This window comes from Maylandia zebra, linkage group LG2 (genome assembly GCF_041146795.1).
Source record: "Maylandia zebra isolate NMK-2024a linkage group LG2, Mzebra_GT3a, whole genome shotgun sequence".
NCBI classification, from domain to species: Eukaryota; Metazoa; Chordata; class Actinopteri; order Cichliformes; family Cichlidae; genus Maylandia; species Maylandia zebra.
In genome coordinates this window covers 1,890,498-1,904,697 of record NC_135168.1, presented here as the reverse complement: position 1 = coordinate 1,904,697, position 14,200 = coordinate 1,890,498, and positions in this window count along the sequence as shown.

Below are 14,200 nucleotides of genomic sequence, written 5' to 3'. Positions count from 1 at the left end.
CAGCGTGCCATCACTGCCGAGGTGGGACGCAGTAAGACAGGCATTTGGAATTTCTTAAATGATCCTGGGGGTTATGGAACAAAAAAGTCAAGTGGAAGACCCAAAAAAATCCTCAACCCAAATTAAGGCCATTAGTGGAGCCGACTGCAGCAAACGGCATCTGAGACTCAAGGGCTTCAAAAACAAATTCTCTGATGAGAAAAAAAATGCAACCTTCTTCTGATGGTTTCCAAAGTTACTGGTATGACAAGCAGATCCCACCTGAGATGTTGTCTACGCGCCCCAGTGGAGGGGGCGCCATAATGGTCTGGGGTGCTTTTTCCTTCAGTGGAACAATGGAGCTTCAGGAGGTGCAGGGCGTCAAACGGCTGCTGGTGATGTCCAGATGTTGCAGAGAGCATCCCTCATGAATGAGGGCCCTCATCTGTGTGGTAACGACTGGGTTTTTCAACAGGACAACGCTACAGTACACAATGCCCGTAGGACAGGGACTTCTTCCAGGAGAATAACATCACTCTTTTGGACCATCCTGCCTCTTCCTCTGATCTAAATACAGCTGAGAATGGACAACAGTTCCAGACAGTAGGCAGCCTTCGTGTGGCCGTCTTCACCACTTGGAGAAATGTTCCCACTCACCTCATGGAAACGCTTGCATGAAGTGATCAACAATAACAGCGAACCTATTCATTACTGAGTTCAAGTTTGGAACTTTGATTTCTGTTTTTTGGAAGTGTGGCCCTAAACTTTTGATCAGCTGTAAAACAGCCTGTTTCAGTTTAAGCATTGTTTTTAATAAATTACTCAAAAAGTGTTTTGCCTCACTCCTATTTCTTCTTGCTGCATGTTGAAGCTCTACTTGGAACCTTGTTAAGATCCAACCATGCAAAATATGAGGGGGGTTTTTTTGCCATTTTTCAAATGGTCTTAAACTTTTGATCAGGACTGTACAACCTAAAAATAACAGCAATTTGTTTTCTTCAGCCACCTCCTCCAGCAACCTCCATTATTTGTTGATGAAAACAAACAAACTGAAATGAAGTTATTGTGATGCATTGAGATATTGAATTGTATCACTGACATGAAAATTGCATTTGAACTGAAATGCAAGTAGGGCTGGGTAACAACACACGATGCCTTTTTAGTACTGCCTAAAAACATTCAGTAGGTATCGATACAGAAAAAAATAAGATTTCTGTTCATTTCTAATTAAATCTCTGTTTTTGAGCCTCACGGGTCTTTATTTTCTGCTGCTGCGCATCACATGCCAGCAGTGGCTTCGCACATGCGCGATTCATTTGCAGTCTCGATGCGGTGTTGTAAAAATCATCTGTTCCATCTTCCACTCTGTCACCAATTATGAGAGGCAACAGCCTTAAAAAGTTCCAGTTTTGTATTAACTGTCCTGAGAGTTTGTTTGAGGACTGATCTCACACAGCTTTGAAGAGGTATCAGAGTCAGAGTATTTAAACTCTTTACTGCTCCGATTCAGAATGGAGTGGGTGAACCATTCTTTTTTTTTTTCATGAAAAATGTAAGAAACAGCACAACATCATATGACAAAATGCCCTAAAAATGCTGTGTCCTACACAAAATGGCAAACCTGGCTGACAGATGTGAAAATATTTTAAACAGTTGAAAAAGGACTCAAACTTTACTCCTCCTATATCTGGTGTATCTTCAGTCTTGAGGGGAGTTGTACATCTCTATGTGCATTCTGCTCCACACTGATTTGGATCACCACCCTGAAAAACAGATTGTGTCATTAAACAGTATCTACAGAAATGTTGTGTACGACTGGAACCAGTCTCCTGGAGAGGGGCTGGTCTCAGTCTGGAGTTGCCCCTGGTGAGAGGCGGTGGGCTGGGGTGGGTATTCTAATATCCCCTCGGCTTGCTGCCGGTACGTTGGGGTTTTTCCCGGTGAATGAGAGGGTTTGTTCCCTGCGCCTTAGGGTCGGGGAACGGGTCCTGACTGTCATCTGCGCTTATGCGCCGAGTGGCAGTTCGGAGTACCCAGCCTCCTTGGGGGGGGTGCTGGAAGGTGCTCCACCTGGAGATTCTGTTGTGCTGCTGGGAGACTTCAATGCTCACGTGGGTAACAACAGCGAGACCTGGAGGGGCGTGATTGGGAGGAACGGCCTCCCTGATCTGAACCCAAGCGGTGCTTTGTTATTGGACTTCTGTGCTAATCACAGTTTGGCCATAACGAACACCCTGTTGAACATAAGGGTGTCCATAAGTGCACGTGGCACCAGGACGCTCTAGGCCGTAGGTCGATGATCGATTTTGTAATCGTATCACCAGACCTGCGACCATATGTTCTGGACACTCGGGTAAAGAGAGGGGCTGAGCTGTCAACTGATCACCACCTGGTGGTGAGTTGGATCAGGTGGCGGGGGAGGATGCTGGACAGACCTGGTGCACCTAAACATGTAGTGAGGGTGTGCTGGGAACGTCTAGCAGAGGCCCCAGTCCGCGAGATCTTCAACGCACACCTCCAGGCAGAGCTTCAACAGCATTCCGAGGGTGACTGGGGACATCGAGTCCGAATGGACCATGTTCAGCGTCTCCATTGCCGAAGCTGCTGCATTGAGCTGCGGCCGCAAGGTGGTTGGTGCCTGCCGTGGTGGTAATCCCCGAACCAAATGGTGGACACCAGAGGTGAAGGGAGCCACCAGGCTGAAGAAGGAGTCCTATCGGGCTTGGTTAGCCTGTGGGACTCCGGAGGCAGCCGACAGGTATTGACAGGCCAAGTGGAATGCGGCTCGGGCAGTGGCTGAAGCAAAAACTCGGGTGTGGGAGGAGTTCGGAGAGGCCATGGAAAAAGACTTTCGGACTGCCTCGAAGAGATTCTGGCAAACCGTCAGGCGTCTCAGGAGGGGAAAGCGGTGCTCTACCTGCACTGTGTATAGTGCTGGCGGAGCGCTGCTGACGTCGACTGAGAAAATTGTCAGGCGGTAGAAGGAATACTTCGAGGACCTCCTTAATCCCACTGACACGTCTTCCGAGGAGGAAGCAGAGTCTGGGGATGAGGGGACTGACCCGCCAATCTCTGGGGGCGAGGTCACTGAGGCAGTTAAACAACTCCTTGGTGGCAGAGCCCCTGGTGTTGATGAGGTCCGCCCCGAGTTCCTGAAGGCTCTGGACGTTGTAGGGCTGTCCTGGTTGACACGCCTCTGCAATGTTGCGTGGAGATCAGGGGCAGTACCTGTGGACTGGCAGACCGGGGTGGTGGTCCCCATCTTTAAGAAGGGGGACCAGAGGGTGTGTTCCAACTACAGGGGGATCACACTCCTCAGCCTCCCTGGGAAAGTCTAGCCAGGGTGCTGGAAAGGAGAGTTCGTCCGCTAGTCGAACCTCGGATACAGGAGGAACAATGCGGTTTTCGTCCTGGTCACGGAACACTGGACCAGCTCTTTATCCTCTCGAGGATACTTGAGGGTGCATGGGAATTTTCCCAACCAGTCTACATGTGTTTTGTGGACTTGGAGAAGGCATTCGACCCTGTCCCTCGGGGTGTCCTGTGGGAGGTGTTGCGGGAGTATGGGGTGTCTGGCCCATTGCTACGGGCCATTCGATCCCTATACAACCGTTGCAAGAGCTTGGTTCGCATTGCCAGCAATAAGTCGGACTCGTTCCCGGTGGGTGATGGGCCGGAGATTGACAGACGGATTGGGGCTGCAGTAATGCAGACGCTGCACCGGTCCGTCGTGGTGAAGACGGAGCTGAGTGTAAAAGCGAAGTGACGGACAAGGTAAGGGGAAGTGACGGACAAGGTAAGCGACTCATGTTGTAACTGACGTCAGACGCCGGAGATTTTGGCGGAAAATTAAAGCAAATGGTAGTTTAGATTTGAACAAATTCATTTAAGCTTCAGCATTACCAAATACACTTATCAATTGTCTTATAACTAACACTATTTGTCTAAATAATCTCCAACACCCTGGAGAACAACGAGGAGAGTTTAGAGACTCTCCAAGATTACATCGATCAGTGCTTTCAGGATCTCGTGATGAAGAAGACCCCGTGTGCAGCTTCCCTGGCCAAAGCTGAGACGCCGTCGTCGAAAAGACAATGCCCGGCAGATTCCCCCGCCTCAACATCGCCAGCCGGCAAAGATATTGCCGACATATTGGAGTCAATCGACAAGCGATTGTCCAGTTTCGACGCAAGGCTGTCCTTGGTGGAGATTCTTCACCGAGAATTTAAATGCTTGCGAGAATCCCTGGAGTACAGCCAGCAGCAGGTGGAAACGCTTGCTGCTGAAAATGCCACGCTAAGGGAGTCGGTGAAATGTCTCACAGATAATGTTACCCAGCTCAATAGAGAAAATAAAAAAATAAAAGAAACAGTTATCGATCTACAAGCTCGTAGCATGCGTGATAATCTGGTATTTTCTGGTATTCCAGAAGCCGCTGGAGAGGACGCGGAGACCACGGTAAAAAGCTTCATCAAAACCCACCTGAAGCTGCCGGAGGACACTGTGAAGAACATCGTCTTCGATCGGGTACATCGCCTCGGCCCCATTCGGGCTACGGCCGGGAGACCACGTCCTATCGTGGCCAAATTCGGCCACTTCAAACAAAAGCAACATGTGAAAAGCCGCGGCAGGGAATTAAAAGGAACGGACTTCAGCGTGAACGACCAGTTCCCCAAAGAGATCTTGGAACGACGCAAGGTCCTCTTCCCAATCCGACGCGGCTTCATCCAGAAGGGCTCCCGCGCTGTCATCGCTGTGGACCGGCTGTACGTGGACGGACAGCTCCACCGCGACCCCGACATCACTCCGTGGCTGTATTAACCTCACACCAGATAAGAATCAGCTACACCATTTCCCTATCCACTCACACTAACTTGCATTAACATCTGTTTAACTTACCAGTATCAAATCACATCTTAAAGTGTGATTTCATAGCAGAATTAACACCGTCACTCTCCGTCAGTGATTTAATTGGAATGTTTACGTTTTGTTTCTGTTTTTTTTTCTTCTCGTTTTTTTTTCTTTCCTCCTCTCTTTTCCCCCTCTTGGTTTTATGCTGCTCACCCCTGTCCTTGGTTTCTTTCTTTATTCCTTTCACTGCCTCGATCACCTGCTTCGACACTCATCCACAAACATCCTTTATTTCGACACATATGCACCATGTGCTCAACGGCAGCACATTTACATCAGTCAGACAGCGCACACAGTCATATAAGATACACACACACTTAAGCCAAGCCTACTCACATTAGTAACTATGCATACACAAAGTCAGACTCAGGGAGCATCTCGCCACACATTTTTTCTCTCTCTCCTTCTCTTTATTTATGAGCAAGTGACGTATTCTCTCCACCTGTCTAAGCGACGCACACAGCATACATCCCTAGTTATACACAAACATCTATGGGTACACTGAGGTTCATTACATGGAATATAAATGGAGCTGGCTCCAGAGAAAAGAGGTTAAAAATATTTAACCAACTCAAAAAACTACAGGCGGATGTTGTCCTATTACAAGAGACCCACAGACCTCTTAGAGGTTCGAATGAACTTAAAACACCTGAGTTTCCCAATGTGTTCTCAGCTTGTTATAATTCTAGACAAAGGGGAGCAGCAATTTTAATACATAAAAATATTAATTTCACAGTACTCGATACAGTTATAGATCCAGAGGGCAGATTCTTAATCATTAAACTATCTATACTTGATAAAAAGCTATGTATTGCAAGTGTATATGGTCCAAATGTTGATGATCCCTCATTCTTTCACGGTTTTTTCAGTGCACTCTCTGAACACTTAGATGGCACACTTGTTCTTGGAGGTGACCTCAACCTTGGACTAAGTGAAGACATGGATAGGCTCAATACAGCGGGAACTCAGCGTAATTGGCAGTCCACAAATATAATCAAACAGTATATGAGCGACTTTGGTCTTTGCGATGCATGGCGCTCCCTTCACCCCACCAGTAAGGAATATACTTTTTTCTCACATGTCCATCACTCCTACTCTCGTCTGGATTATTTTTTGGTCAGCAGCTCACTGCTGAGCGACATTTCAGACACTGAGATTCATCCTATAGCTGTCAGCGATCATGGTCCTGTATCTTTAACACTAATGCACAAGAATAATACTACGCCAAGAAAAAACTGGAGATTTAATATATCACTACTTAAAGATGAAGACTTTATTAAATATTTTAAAAAAGAGTGGACTTCATATTTGGACTATAATGACACTCCCGAAACATCAGCTTCTGTTCTATGGGAAGCAGGGAAAGCTGTGATGAGAGGTAAAATAATTTCTTTCTCATCACATAAAAAGAAAAAAGAAAACAAAAATATTCAGGAATTAGAAAAAAACATCAAATCACTAGAAGAAGCCTACGCGTCCCACCAAGATCAGGAAACATTGAACAAAATACGCAAAACAAAACTAGAATTAAATGAGATAATTGATAAAAAAACAAAATTCTTAGTACAAAGACTACGCCTACAAAATTATGAACATGGTAATAAATCCGGTCAATTTCTAGCAAACCAGCTAAAAATAAATAAAGAAAAAACAACTATATGTGCTGTTCAAGATTCATCTGGGAACACATTATATGAACCGATACAAATAAACAACATTTTCAGGGATTTCTATAAAACGTTGTATTCACCACAAATAAACCCATCTAAAAAAGAAATTGATCAGTTTTTGGACAACATAACTCTTCCAAAATTATTGGACACTCAAGCAATGGCACTGGATTCACCACTGACACCAGGTGAACTCCAGGAAGCCCTGATAAGTATGCACAATAATAAGGCTCCAGGTCCAGATGGCTTTCCTGCAGAATTCTACAAAGAATTCTGGTCGATTCTAGCACCAGTTTTCTACAGAACGTTGTTGGAAATTAAAGAAAAGGGCAGACTTCCATCAAATATGAATTCTGCAAACATTAATCTCCTGCTAAAACCAGGCAAAGACCCTGTATATCCCTCAAGCTATCGTCCAATATCCCTTATAAATGTAGACCTTAAAATAATCTGCAAAGCTCTCTCAAAGAGACTGGAGAAAATAACCCCCCTCTTAATTCATCCTGACCAAACTGGTTTCATAAAAGGTAGGCACTCATCAACAAATACACGTAGATTACTTAATTTGATAGACTACTCATACAGTAAAAACCTAGAAACTACAATATTCTCTTTAGACGCAGAAAAAGCATTTGACAGAGTTAACTGGAAATTTCTATTTGCAACTTTACACAAATTTGGTTTTGGATCCTCTTTCATAAACTGGTTAAAAATATTATATAATTCCCCAACAGCTTGTGTTGTCACGATCCTGGGTCTTAGGACCCAGTGTTTTGAGTTTTAGTTCATTTTGATGTTTATAGTATGTTTAGCTCATTAGGCCTCCTATGTTGATTTGCTTATTAGTTCCCCCTTGTGTTTCAACCCATGTTAAGTCTCCCCTGCCCTTCATGTCTCTCTGTGCCCCCTCTGTTCTGTTTATGGTGTGTCTTTGCATGTTTGAGTTTCTTGTTTTCTGTCACCCTGCATTGTGCATTATGTTCTCATGGTTGGTCTTTTGTTACTCCCTCTAGTCTAGTCTCTTGTGTTCAGTCAGAATCAGAATCAGAATACTTTATTGATCCCTGGGGGAAATTATTTTTTGTTACAGTGCTCCATTTTAAACCAACATTAAGACAAGACAGACAATACGCTAACTAAGAATAGTACAATATATACATATATATACATACATACATACATACATACATACATAAGTCACTTATAAATAAATATTTGGAAAAGAAACATGTGTAGTTGTAGCAGCAAACAGTGTGTTAAGTGGATGCGTTGTACAGGGAGATGGCCACAGGCAGGAATGATTTCCTGTGTCGTTCAGTGGTGCTTTTCGGTAATCTCAGTCTCTCACTGAACGAGCTCCTGTGACTGACCAACATGTCATGGAGTGGGTGGGAGGTGTTATCCAACATTGTCTTTATCTTGGACAGCATCCGCCTCTCCGACACCAAAGCTGAGTATTTCCCTCTGTGTATTTTGGTTCTTAGACCTCTGCCTTATGGTTTGTCTCTGTTTCTTAGTTGCTGTCTCCACTGTGTCTAGTTCGCGTCTCTGTGTGATACTTCCTGTTTTACTTTGAAGGTCCATGCCTCGTGAGTGTTTCTAGTTTTGCGTCTCTGTCTCGTCCAGTCCTGATTTCTCCCAGCTGTGCCCTCCTTCTGTGTCTCATTCCCTTGTTATCCCTCTGTGTATTTAAGCCCTGTGTTTCTCTTTGTCAGTGTCGTAGTCTCCATCATAGCTGTGTGATTTTTCCCTGTGGCTTCTTGTGCTTTAGTTTTCCCAGTTTAGTTTATTTTGTATTGTTTTTCGTGTCCCACGCCAGCAATAAAGCTGTGTTTTTTGAGTTTACCTTTTGTCTCTGTGAGTTCGCGTTTGGGTCCTCTCCTGCCTGCCACACAGCCGAAACATGACATGTGTTAGAACAAATGACCAGACATCCTCCAGCTTCTGTCTCTTGAGGGGCACCAGGCAGGGATGCCCACTCTCCCCTTCACTATTTGCAGTTTTTATTGAACCACTAGCAGCAGCAATTAGACAGAATTCAGTAATTAAGGGCATAAAATGCAAGAACGTGGAACATAAAATCAGCCTTTATGCGGATGATGTGTTACTCTTTCTCCAAAATTCACTAACCAATATCTCTGGGGTGATTGAATTGATAAACTCTTTTGCAAGAATATCAGATTACTCAATTAACTGGTCAAAATCTACAGTCCTACCGATTAATTGCTCCTTCCATAATTCCTCTTCTACACCACTGCAATCGGGAAATATAAAATATTTAGGTATTAATGTTTCTCCCAAGCTTGCAGATCTAACTAAATTAAACCATATCCCACTTTTAAAGAAGGTAGAAGATGATCTGGCTAGATGGAAATGTCTACCCATATCACTCATGGGAAGGGTTGCCGCTATAAAAATGATGGTCTTACCAAAAATAAATTATTTATTCTCAATGATCCCAACTAAACCGCCACAAGATTGGTTCAGATCTCTAGATTCATGTATGTCCAAATTCCTTTGGAAAAATAAACCCCCACGTATAAGCTTAAAAACACTACAAAAGACCAAGGATAAAGGAGGACTAGAACTGCCTAACTTTCAGCACTACTTCTTAGCCAACAGGCTTCAGTTTATCTCAGGATGGCTAAAACACACCCTCTTAGATGAACCTTGGCTAGATGTAGAACAAGCACTCTGCAATAATCTAGAGATCTCAGACCTACCATTTATCAGCTCAAACATCCAACGACATGAATGCTTTAAAAGCATCAACATCAGCTCTTCTCTGACAGCATGGTGGGAGTTTCTAAAATTGACGGCGTCTTCATTAATCCCATGCAAACGTACACCTATCTGGAACAACCCTGACATATTACAAAACAATAATATGATAAACTTTTCAGATTGGAGTGATAAAGGAATCAAATATTTAGAACATATACTAGAAGGAACAGAATTTATTTCATTTGACGGACTAGTTACACAATATGGGATCAACAAGAAAAGATTTTTAGAATATCAACAAATTAAATCCATAGTAAAAAAGAAATTTAAACCGGGTCAAGTTGAACTACAAACACCACCAAGTGTGGTTCAATTTCTTACTCTTAAACCCCCCAAATTACTATCCAAAATATACAGAATGCTTTCTAAAACAGATGAATCAATATCACTTCCTATTGCAAAATGGGAAGCGGATTTATCAGTTAACTTAGACCTAAACTTCTGGTCTCAGATTTGCTTAAAAACCTTTCATCTAATTAGAAATCCCAGTCTTCAATTAATTCAATACAAAATATTACATAGAGTGCACTATACAGGTCATCGGATGTTCAAGATGGGCTTTACGTCTACCAACAACTGCTCACACTGCCAAACCAATTCACCGGACAATTATATCCACGCTCTTTGGTTCTGTCCACCAGTTCATAAGTTTTGGCGCGAGATATGTGAAGACTTATCGAAGTGTCTGAAATGTAACATTCCAACTTCCCCCTTAGTGTGTTTGTTGGGCAGCTTAGATAATGTCACTTCAGAAAAGAATATCGCCCATATGGTTTTCACTGCCCTATGCATAGCCAAGAAAACAGTCCTCATGAACTGGAAAAATAAAAATAATCTTAATTCTAACCAATATAGAAATTATCTATTAGATTACATTAGTCTTGATACAGCCTCTGCCACCACATCAGATCAATTGCTCTGGGCTCCTTTGATCAGCTCCATCACCTAGTGGGGGTGGGGGGTCATAGTTTGGTCCCGCCTTCACTGTTGTGATTGGTGTGGGGGTAGGGACAGGCTTAGGGCGTCGGGGGGTTCCCCGGAGGCATCTTCCTTGGGGGGCTCAACCCGGGGTAGCGGTCATGTCCGGTCAGGGGCTCTGTTGGCTCTCAGGTGACTGTTTCCTCGCGGCTGCGTGCAGCGGGGCTAGGGGAGGGTCTGTGCTGACGGACATGGGTTACTGACCTGGTAGCCTGGCTGCCCCTGGGTGGGTTCGGGATGGGCGTGAGGTTCTGGGGGCGCTCCGTCTCTGGGCTGGGACCCGGACCGGGCCTCGGGGGCTTGGGTCCTGGTTGGTGTGTTGCCGGGGTTGTGGGCGGGTGGGTGCATGGGGGCCCAGCCCTGGAGCAGGGTGCCGTCGGTGCGTCGAGCCACCTGGGGGGCTCTTCAACTGGTGGGGGAGATTGTCACATCTCGCAGGAGCTTTCCTCTCCTCAGGAGCTCCCTCTGCAGGAGGGGGAGATACAGGAGAGGTGGAGGAAGATCTCAGCCTGGGTGTTTATTGTCTTATGTAGTCTGGAAGATGAGTGGATGGTGGGGTGGGTGCAGTTTTCTCTGTGGTGGGGTTGGGTGGACTGTCCCGGGCTCTGTGGGGCCGGGCGGCGCTGCTGCACTGGGCCCGGTCTGGATGGGCCTGGGCCCCCTTTCCCTGGCGGGTCGCGGAGTATGGGGGTGCCTACTGGGGTCAGCGGGGGAGCTGGCCCCAGGGAGGGGTCACTTGCCCCTCCCTTCCTTCCCTCCCCATCTCCAGCTGCCTCCCTCTTCCCGCTCCACCACAACCACCCACACATGCAGGGCCTTGGAGCAGGGGTATGTCACCAGGGTGCAGAGGAGGCTAACCCCCCTCTGTCCCCTTCTGGCTGCCTCTGCCTCAATTTTATCCCACAACTTAGACATTCACATTACTCACACTCTCATTACACATACATATAGGATCTTGGGGGTGGGCACGATACACGGAGTCCAAAGTACCATCAGGGTGTACACCCCACCCCTGGCATCGTTGCCCACCTCTCAATTTTAAATACACGTAGACATTGAGTGCTAGCAGGAGGGACCATGCGCTTACCTGCTGCTCTCTGGCAGGTAGCTCCAAGCCCTCCTGGGTTTTAAATGCACCTTAGAACACACATGCATCAACACTACAATGAGTGGGTGGAGGGAGGTTTGGAGTCTTCTCTCACCCCCATTCTCTGCGACCTGCTGGAGCAAGGGGGCTAGGACTAGGAGGAGGAGTTGGCCGTCCGACTGCGGTCTGGAGTGTGGAGCCTTCCTGCTGCTGCAGAGTCGGGGCGGTCTGCCTCCCCCCACCGCAGGGAAAAGGGCAACACCACCTGGGTCTGGGTGCAGTCCCCCCCTCCAGGGGCGGGGGCACCTAGACCCGGTTTGTAGAGTACGCTTGGGGAGTGTGATCGTGTGTACAACGTCTCTTTATGTTTGTCTCCACGTTGGTTGAGTGTGGAGTAAGTGCATATGAGAGCATGAGGGTGGGAATGGATGTTTGTATCTGTGTGTGCCTGTATGTCTGTGTCTATATGTCAGGTTGGGTGTCAGGCGCCACCTCTCTGGGGACATCTCAGGCCCTCCAAGGTTTGGAGGCCTATCTCCCCCTACCACCACTTCCCCTGCCAGTGGCGGACCCCCTCAGACATCGGTGCGTTGGTGGTTCTTTGTGTCCGGGGATGGGCGTCCAGGCACACACCGGCTCACTCCTTGGCGGCCGCTTATCGGGGCCTGGAGCCTGGGGCTCGCTCGGGCCACTTCGGAGGTGGGGTGCCCCCGGCCTCTCGGCCTGGGGCTCGGTCACTCAGGCGCAGCTGGCTGCCGGCGGAGCTCACGGGCGCGTCACTGCAACTCGACCTGGCTTCTGCTCCACGGCTGCTGAGTGAGCCCTCATCTGGGACTCTCCTCAGCTCTTTCCGGGACAGTGGCGCAGCTGCCCCTCTGTTGGTCTTCCTTGGTCTCTTGTGTTCTGGGGGCCTCTGGATGTCTGGAGTTTTGATCTCCTCCACACCTGCTTCACGCCCTGGAGGACGGGGCTGTGCCCCCCCCCCCCCCCCCCCCCCCCCACACCCTCTAGCAGATTATTACATGAAGGAACCTTTTAAAAAACAAAAAACAAGCGCGTCCATGCTCACAGGTGTACACACGGGTGATCACACCCACAAACTACACCCTTTTTGGCTCCTACCTCAAAGCACACTGTGTTCTGTTGATCTTATGTGCTGCACAATAATGTTTAACATTTAGTATTTACTGTCATATTCCCATATATCATTGTGATGTTGTTTATTCTATTACTCTTGTTCTCTTCTGCTTGCTTTCTTTTTTCTTTCTCAGCAGGTGATCCAGATGATTGATATATGCATTTTTTTTTCTCTTCCCGTTCTGTTGGTTTTTGTCTTTTGCCCTTCTCCCCCGTCCCTCTTCTCAGCTGTTTCTCTTCCCCTCTTTCTTTCTCCCCTTCTTTCCCCCAGTCAAGTCTGTCCCGTATTCAGTAAGTGAAAATAAAATAAACAATAAAAGGTGAATCAAATGGACCATTACGGCAAGGCTGGGATGGTCAGTTTGGTAAAGTAAATCCGTTGGGCATCTTTCTTTGCCTTTAGACAACAATTCTGATGGCAAAAGAGCCAAACGGGACAGGCCAAAAAAAAAAAAAAAAAAAAAAAAAAAAAAAAGCGAAGCTCTCAATTTACCGGTCGATTTACGTCCCTACCCTCACCTATGGCCACGAGCTGTGGGTAGTGACCGAAAGAACGAGATCGCGGATACAAGCTGCAGAAATGAGCTTCCTCCGAAGGGTGACTGGCCTCTCCCTTAGAGATAGGGTGAGAAGTTCGGCCATCCGGGAGGGGCTCAGAGTAGAGCAGCTGCTGCTCCACATCGAAAGGAGCCAGCTGAGGTGGTTCGGGCATCTGACAAGGATGCCCCCTGGGCGCCTCCGGGGTGAGGTGTTCCATTCATGTCCCACTGGGACACAGGCCCCGGGGCAGACCCAGGACACGCTGGAGAGATTATATCTCTCGGCTGGCCTGGGAACGCCTTGGTGTTCCCCCAGATAAGCTGGAGGAGGTGGCTGGGGAGAGGGAGGTCTGGGCCTCTTTGCTTAGGCTGCTGCCCCCGCGACCCGGCCTCGGATAAAGCGGATGAAGATGGATGGATGGATGGATGGACGACTAAAGCAGAAGCCACCAGTGCAACGTGAGCCCAAATTATCTCCAGCATGCAAAACAAGGTTCCTTTAACTACAGTTTTATCTATTTATTGCTATAAGCTAAAGGATTAAAAACTTAAAAACTTACTGAAGAGGAGCATGACCCCCTCTCTTCAGAAACTGGGTCACAGGACAGTATTCCAACATGATAACAACCCCAAACACACCTCCAAAAAGACTAGTGCCTTGATAAATAAACTGATGGCAAAGGTACTCGGCTGGCCAAGCATGTCTCCAGATATTTGTCCCTCAAGTGTTTCCCACTTCTTTGTATGTTCCCTCATGTCGTTTCTAATGGTTTTGGCAGTCTCCCTCCAGGAATTTGCTGACATCTGTAAGTCATCATATTGTGACAAAGATTATTATTATTTAGCAGAAAAAGTATCCAGAAATGCATTTAAGGAACCTGAAGTGAACAGAGCAGCTGAACAGTTTTGTAAAGCACCCTCTCCTACCTGTTTATCTTGTCTCATCTTTTTCATCCTCCTTGCTTTGCTTTCTCAGCTCCTCCCACCTATTGCACATCATTATGCACATCCACCCCTTCAAGTGGTTGACCTTTAATTGCATTATCCAACACACACACACACACACACACACACACACACACACACACACACACACACACACACACACAGCACAA